Here is an 8,133-nt window from a genome sequence, read left to right as displayed (position 1 = left end):
GGGAATATATATTCAAAATAAATGATATCACAAGAAATGAACATATTTTTATTGAGGACATCATACAGAAGGGAGCCTTTTAGACCAAATTTAAAACCTAGGAAAACACATTTTTTGCACCTAGAATTTAATTTAGTTATGTTAACAATTTTACTACAAACATACATAAGGCATCCAAAAGTTTTGATGTTTGCATAATCAGGAACATCATTATAAAGCAAGTTAAAAGGACACTTATGAGAAAGTAATTTGGAAGGTATTCTATTAATCAAATGGACAACATAAGATGGGGTATATGGCCAATTTTTTTTGGGGGCATGAGATTGAAAGAGGATGACACGTGTCACCCCAAGGAGGTGTTGGTACTTTATTTCAACCAACCAATTTTATTGGGGTCGTAGACACAAAAGGTCTGATGATGGATACCTTGAGAAGAATAGTAAGTTTTTAAAAGAAACTAAAATCCATTATCAGATCTAATGGTATTAATAGTGACATTAAACTAAGTTTGAATGAATTTAACAAAAGATTTTAATCAAATGGGAGGTTTCAGATTTGTTTTTCATGAGAAAAATTCAACAATATTGACTATAATCATCAATTATTGTTAAAAACTATTTGTGGCCAAGTATAGAAGGAGTAGTTATTGGCCCCAAAATATCCATATGGACAAGATCATAGCATTTTTCAGTTTTAGTTACACTATCAAGAAAAGAGATTCGTTTTTGTTAAGCATGGAAACAAGCATCACAAGGAATATTAGATTTGGACAAATGTGTCTAAGGACATTTTTTTTATTAATGTGAAGCAATGCATCATTAGAAGGATGGCCTAATCTATTATGTCACAGGAAACAATTGTGTATAAGGTGGTTATTGGGATGTGGAACATTATTGGGGATGATAGGATTATGTAAAGATGGTAAAATCAGAGAGTATAATCCTTGATGAATTCTAGCTGCACCAATCTTCATCAAGGTATGAGTCCATTGTATGAGATAACGAGTAGAAGTAAAAATTAAAGTACAATCTAAAGAAGCATATAAACGAGATAATGGTATTAAATTTGCAAAGAAAGTTGGTATATATAGGACATCATGGATATAGAAATCATCAGAGAAATAAATGGAACCATCGATTTCTTCCATTATTTTTTAAGCTTTATCGCTACTTCTATTGCATCACATTCAAGCTTAGGACATCAATCAACATATACTTCACTCCATTCAATCGAAAATCTTCGAATTCTCGCATTTGGTAAGTTTTTCATTTTCTTTTTTTTTTGCTTTTTGTTTTTGATGCATTAGTTTGAAGTTAAACGCATAAGAGGTTGATTTTGTTATATTTGAACATATAATATGTTGTTTAATGAAGTATGAATGTAGATTTTTTTAAACTAAGAGCAATTGGGCATGCTCTATTTCTTCGTGTTCTGGTTTCGGGAGGACACGAAAGTTAATTTCCCTATTTTGTTATTCTATATTGCAAAAGTTAACTTCTAAATTTAGTTGTTCTGTATTATTTTTCTGATTTTTCTTGTTATGTCCCATGACTTTGGTTCGCTGATTATGATATGATTTTCTGGTGTAATTACAAGTAAAATGTATGATAACATAGACAAATTAAGTTATGGTAGAGTGACCCAACATACTTTCGTTTGGAAGAAAATAGATAATCCCTCTCGTCCAGCCGTTGGAGTGGAAATAATGTTGCCTTTGTTTTATCTAAGGGTACTCGAGTATTCTAAGGAGTTTTGTCATGTGGGCTTCTAGTGCAGCACTTGGTCGAAAGGTGTGAGATAGCTATGATGTCGATAACATTAGAATCATGTGAATTGAATGTCTTCCTTGTAAATCATAACACCTCACTAGAAGGTTGCAACATGTGGCTCTATGATTTCTGGTAATGATGCCTCTTATCTTAAGGTACTCAAGCGTTTTCAGGATGTGGATGCGAGATCACGACTGTCGGTCATGTGGTCACATTTTCCCATGCAAGTTGTCAAGGATCGAATGGTTGCTTGAATAATATATAATAATGGTTCATGGGTAAATGTACATATTTTATCCATTTCTAAAACTCCAAAAGTTTTTCTCTGATCTTTGTAGTTGCCCCTTCTCTTTGTCAACGGTCATCCATCATCATTTACTCTAACGTCTTTACTTAATCTTCTCTGATGAACTTTTTTCAACGCAAATAATCAAATTTCTTTCTTCCAAGGTAATGATTCGAAGTCCCTTTATCTTATGTACTTATCTTTCCTTTGTTAGGGTTTCTTGAGAATGTGGTGATAGAGGATTTGAAGGAAGTGGCTGCGGTCGATTATGGAATGGTAGCTGATAGTCTCGCTCTTAGAGAGGTTACTAGAGGTTTGCTTTTCATTTGTTACCCTTGATGAACCCCATTATTATAGATGATTTTAAACTGGAGTGAAAGGCTCATACCTATATCAAAACACATCATCATGCTTTTAGCTACAACCCTACAGATGGCGAGGTGAGGTGGTGGTTAGAATCTCAATCTCATACTTATGCTCATGTCCGTTATTTTTTGTATGTGTTAGCAGTAATTCCGAGATGGACAACTATGGCCAAGGAACACATAATGTGATGAGAGACATCTCGGTAATGTGAATGGATTAAGAAATATTAGATGTTGTATTCATCTTTGTTGGTAAGGGTAGTTTAGACCATATTTTCACCTGGTGGGTCTCCTTTCGGACTAAGGGGTACTTTCCCTTGAAGGAGATAAAAAGGTGTGCATCAAATATGAGGGGTATGTCATCCCTCTCCATTAATATTTATTTTCTTTGATATGTTTTCACATTCCTTTCAACAACTTTGAAGTAGGCATTCTGAATTATCTGGAGATCTCTTCCTTACAACGACATTTGGCGAGTTGGGATTTTGTCAAAGTCATTCAGTATTGGTGTGAGTACAAGAAAAGTGTGTCAACCTTAACACTCCCTTTCCACTTTTTGAACGTTCAACGTCGCTCGAATGACTCAACATGGGGTCAAGGCTTGCTCTCCCTTAGGCTGGGTCAGAAGATGTTTGAGGTTTACTCCAACAATGTGAAGAATTTTAAAGAATGGTACTACTTGGTCACTCCTCTCACTGAGGTGGCCCATGCCAGTATGAGTTACATTTAACTCGTGGTGCCTCTAAAATGTAAGGATAAGTTCCCGAAATTCTAGTATTCATATCCTTCTTTGTTGGTAAGGGTAGTTTGGACCATATTTTCATCGAGGTGGGTCCCCCTTCGGGCTAAAGGGTACTTTCCTTTGAAGAAGATAAAAGTGTGTGCATCAAATATGAGTGGTGTGTTATCCCTCTTCATGAATGATTGTTTTCTTTGATATGTTTTTGCCTTCCTTTCAACAACTTTGAAATAGGAATTCTGAATCATTTGGTGTTCTTTTCCTTACAACTACATTCGGTGAATTGGGATTATGTCAAAGTCTTCTAGTATTGGTGTGAATACAAGAAAAGTGTGTCAATATTAAAACTCATTTTCCACCTTTTTAAAGTTCAACGTTGCCCGGCTGAATCAACACGGGATCAAGGCTTGCTATCCCTTAGGTAGGGTCAGAAGATGTTTGAGGTTTACTCTGACAGCGTGAAGAATTTTAAAGACTGGTACTACTTGGTCACTCTCTTCACTGAGGTGCCCCATGTAAGTATGTGTTACATTTAACCTGGGGTGCCTCTTAAATGTAAGGATAGTTTCCCAAAATTATGGTGTCGGAGATACTTCTTTGTTGAGGCTAAGTCTTATGATTATCTTCCAGACGACTTGTCTCGAAAGTAGGCCCACTTGAAGAGAAGTGAATTGCAATTTCATATCTCCACCTATAACCATTTTTGTGGTGTGACAATTTCTCAACAACACATTCTTAAATTTCACAACTTTGTAAGTTTTAAACATAACAAGATCATTGTAAACATTACGAAAGCCACAAATGTCAATCCACCACCCAGTTAATTCACTAACAATGTTTAAAATGATGAATTTTATCGATTTCCTCTAGAAATATTTTTCAATATATTTAAGCATAATCTTATGAGCATAAAATTTGGTGCTTACAAGAGTATGTGCTTAGATATATATATATTTTTAAACACAAGTCTAACGATGGATACAGATGTTAGAGCCTACGCGAGTATGAATTTAAGGAGGATGTTACGAGACACCCCAATAATTTTCAATTATGATAAAATTAACCTTGGTATTATTTACCTTATCACATTTTAAAAAAAAAATTCACTCTTAAAGAACCAATAAAAAATAAATTTTTTTTTGATAGTGGTATTTTAAAAGTACGATAGACTTTTTACTAACCCAAAAGAAAATTTTGCATTTTTTTTATATTTGGTGTATTTTAAAAATTTTCATTTTTACCCTATTCTTCACCACTGGCTTTGAATGTTTTACTTACTTGTTTTATTTAACTTTTAAAATTTTTTAATTGAGTTATAGAATCTAGGATTGATTCATTCATTATATGTTTTAATTGACTGACATTTCTCTCTCTCTCTCTCTCTCGATCTAAGTGTTATTATGGGCACTTTCTATTAGAAGACAACATGGTATTATCATTGTTATTGTATGTTTTGATACACCAAATAGACAAAGAGGCAGGAGGGAAAAATTTATTTTGGATTATAAGATGGGAGGAAACTATAAGAACCATAATTCCTCTAAAGTCACTTGTATTATAAGAGTAAAATGTCCATTTATGTTGAGATTTGTATCAAGCAGTATTGGTTGGAAGGTAACAATTAGATGTGGTATTCACAATCATGTTCTAGCTAAGGATTTAGTTGGTCATGAAATATCAGAACACCTGAAACCCAGAGATAGATTGTTTGTGAATGATATGACAAAATAACAGATGCCGCCAAGGTAAAAATGACCTCTTTGAAAGATAGAGATTCAAATAACCTGACGAGTGCAACGCTAGTGTATAAGGTAAGATTTACATACTAACCTACCATCAGAGGTTCGTTCACGGAAATGCAATAGTCATTGGGTTTCGGCGAAGTTCAAACCTATTTGTCCATTGCCTCCCATCATTGACCGCTGGAGATATAATTGTAGTGAAGGTGCAAGAACATGTGAAACAACATATGCGGGATGTATTAGACATTAGTTAGAAGAAGTCAGAAAGTCAACATAATTTATGTTGTATTTATATGATTGTATAGTTGCGATTATATGTATATATTTTGTCAGATTGTGATTGTACACTTTTGTAGGCTATATCATGTTATGTTAAGTTATGCCATGTTATGTTAAGATATGCTAAGTTATGTTTATATTATAGTGTGAGAAAAAATGATAACAGTCAATGTAAAATATTTTACACTGACAACCAATCAACGACCTATCCAACCAAGTCATACTTAAATTTGAAAAATACTTTAATGATTTGACAATTTATTATATTTTCATTTGACGACAGTGTATATCCATTGTGCTCTTATAGTATTGTGATGTTAATAATATATAAAAAAAATCAAAAAATAAAATAAAACACTCTACTGCCTAGCATTTAAAAAAAAGATATCGATAACACGCTGCTCATATTGAAATTTTTATATACCGGGTAACCCTAATTGGGTATCTTATCGGATTTTTTAAATATCTGGTACACCCCATACTTCTATGAGTTAAAAGGTAGTGCACTGACAGTGTAAAATAGTTTTACACTGTCATCCAATAGAAAATCATAAATGTGCCATGTCATTAAAAAAAATTTAATTAAAAAAATGGTTTAATTGAATACATGGGTGGTGATTGGTTGACAGTGTAAAAATATTTTACACTGTCAGTGCATCACCCCTTTTCTCTACTTCTATATTAAAATTTTATAAATGAGAAAAAAATATATCCAAACAACGAGTTTATATCGGATTTTTTTTTTAAATATTCGATATAAGCCTATAATTATTACAAAAAAGCATATTAGTGACGTGATTTTCACGCCACAACAAGAAAAATCACTTCACAAATTGATTTTTGTGACGTGATAATTTATGTCGCAAGAGAGCGGGTGACAAGTGGGTTAAGAAAATCAGCTTTATTTGCAACGTGATTTCCATGTCACTAATTAGTGACATGAAAATCACGCAACTATTTATTATTTACTTGAATTCAAAGGTCAGTAATAATTTCAAGTTGCGACGTGATTTCCATGTCACTAATTAGTGACATGGAAGTCACATAACTAATTCTTTTTTTAAAAATAATTTCTGAAATCAATTATAAATTATAAATATATAATAATATATTTTAGGCTAAATTACAGTTTTGGTCCCCCTATTTTGTCTGATTCACGAATTTAGTCCCCTTATTTTAAATTCAAACAGTTTTGGTCCCCCTATTTTATATTTAAACAGTTTTAGTCCCTCTCTCATGTTTTTTCAAAGAAAATCGATGAGATTTTTTATTTATTAACTTATATTTTTATCTATGAAATTCATTAATAAGTTTATATACTATGATTTGTCATGTTTTACAAGTAATTTGTCATTCAAAAAGTAAAAATATTGTTAATTTTAAGTGAAAAAGTATGAAAGGGTGACCAAAATTGTTTAAATCTAAAATAGGGGGATCAAAACTGTTTAAATTTAAAATAGAGGGACCAATTTCGTGAATACGAGAAAATAGGGGGACCAAAACTGTAATTAAGCCTATATTTTAATAATATATAACAATTTTTTATTAATATATATATATATATATATATATATATATATATATATATATATATATATATATATATATATATATATATATATATATAAAAATAATAATAATAATAATAATATTTTCATAATCTGTTTTATATATATTCTAAAATATTTAATAAAAATTTCGTTTTAATAAATTCCTATCTAATAATCTGTTTTAATAATTTTTTTTGTTAAACTTATAATAAAATATAATGACTTGTTTTGATAAATAAATGATAACATATAATCCCTTTTAAAAATAAACATATAATAAAATATAATCTTTTTAAATAATAAACTTATAATAAAACATAATCTGTTTTAAATTTATTTTAATAAAAATTATATTCTATTTTAACATACAATAGTTAATTTTTTTAATAAAAACTATATTCTATTTTCAATATCATCCAACAACCAATAATCAACAATCAATAAAGTAAAATCTAAAAAAATAAATAAAATGGCAAAAATACCTCTTAAAGTTCTTATTAATCCAGAAAATCTTCCTCTATCTTCTTCAAATGCTCATTCAAACACAAATATTATTCCTAAAAAAAATAAAATTAAAACACAATTAAAAATAAAAATATACCAAAACAAAATTAATAAATAAAAGAAGATAAAATTAATATGGCTAATACCTTAAACAGTTTATAATGAAGAATTTCAATAGAAGTTTGACATGAATTTGAGGTAATTTGAGAGAAGGGAGGAAGAAGAAGTTTGAGAGGGATGAAGGTTGAGGGTTGAGAGAAGAGGAGGAAACACTGAAAGAAGAAAGAGAGAGATAATAGAGACTGAGGAAGGGAAACGTTGCGTAATTATTAATAGCGCCATCAGCGACGTGAATTTCATGTTGCAACTTTGCGAAATAGAATTCATGTCGCAATCAACCAATGATTATAATGACGTTACAACCTCATCTGCTCCTTGTTAGTCAACTTTATCAGAAAAGTTTTTTTTGTTTTTGGAATTTTATGTTGCGACATGATTTACATGTCACAACTTGAATTTTGAAAAATTCAAATTTCTCCCATGTGCGAATCTGACGCCTTAAATTTTTCATTTTTATATTTTGAGTTGCGACGTGTTTTACACGTCACAACCTTTTTTCTTAAACTTTTTAATCTCTCTCCCTTTTTAAACGTTACTTTTTTTATTTTTTAATATTATAAACACATTGCGACGTGATATACACGTCATAATTTATTTATTTTACACATGTGAAAATTACGTCACAACTTCACGTGGCTAAAGAGTACATTTTTTATAGTGAATTTTAATACAAAATTTCATAAAAACCGTGTGAAATTCTATGAATTATTTGAAAATTTCGGTATTTTGGATAAAACTTAATTAAGCTATTTCTACAACTAAACTGAAAATGAGGATAA

The 8,133-nt window shown here is 30.8% G+C and overlaps 1 long non-coding RNA gene across 1 annotated transcript; it reads right to left on the bottom strand.

The window, feature by feature from the left end:
• Positions 1-819: 819 nt before the first annotated feature.
• Positions 820-7,513, bottom strand: LOC131596533 (uncharacterized). The gene is made up of 3 exons (XR_009282333.1): positions 7,381-7,513; positions 7,213-7,287; positions 820-5,081 (listed from the first exon to the last, which is right to left on the bottom strand). It is a non-coding gene; the product is annotated as an uncharacterized LOC131596533 (long non-coding RNA).
• Between the last annotated feature and the right edge of the window lie 620 nt (positions 7,514-8,133).

The sequence above is a fragment of the Vicia villosa genome, linkage group LG4 (assembly GCF_029867415.1).
Source record: "Vicia villosa cultivar HV-30 ecotype Madison, WI linkage group LG4, Vvil1.0, whole genome shotgun sequence".
Lineage (NCBI taxonomy): Eukaryota > Viridiplantae > Streptophyta > Magnoliopsida > Fabales > Fabaceae > Vicia > Vicia villosa.
Note: the sequence above shows the minus strand (reverse complement) of the source record. Positions and strands in the feature narration are given on the sequence as shown.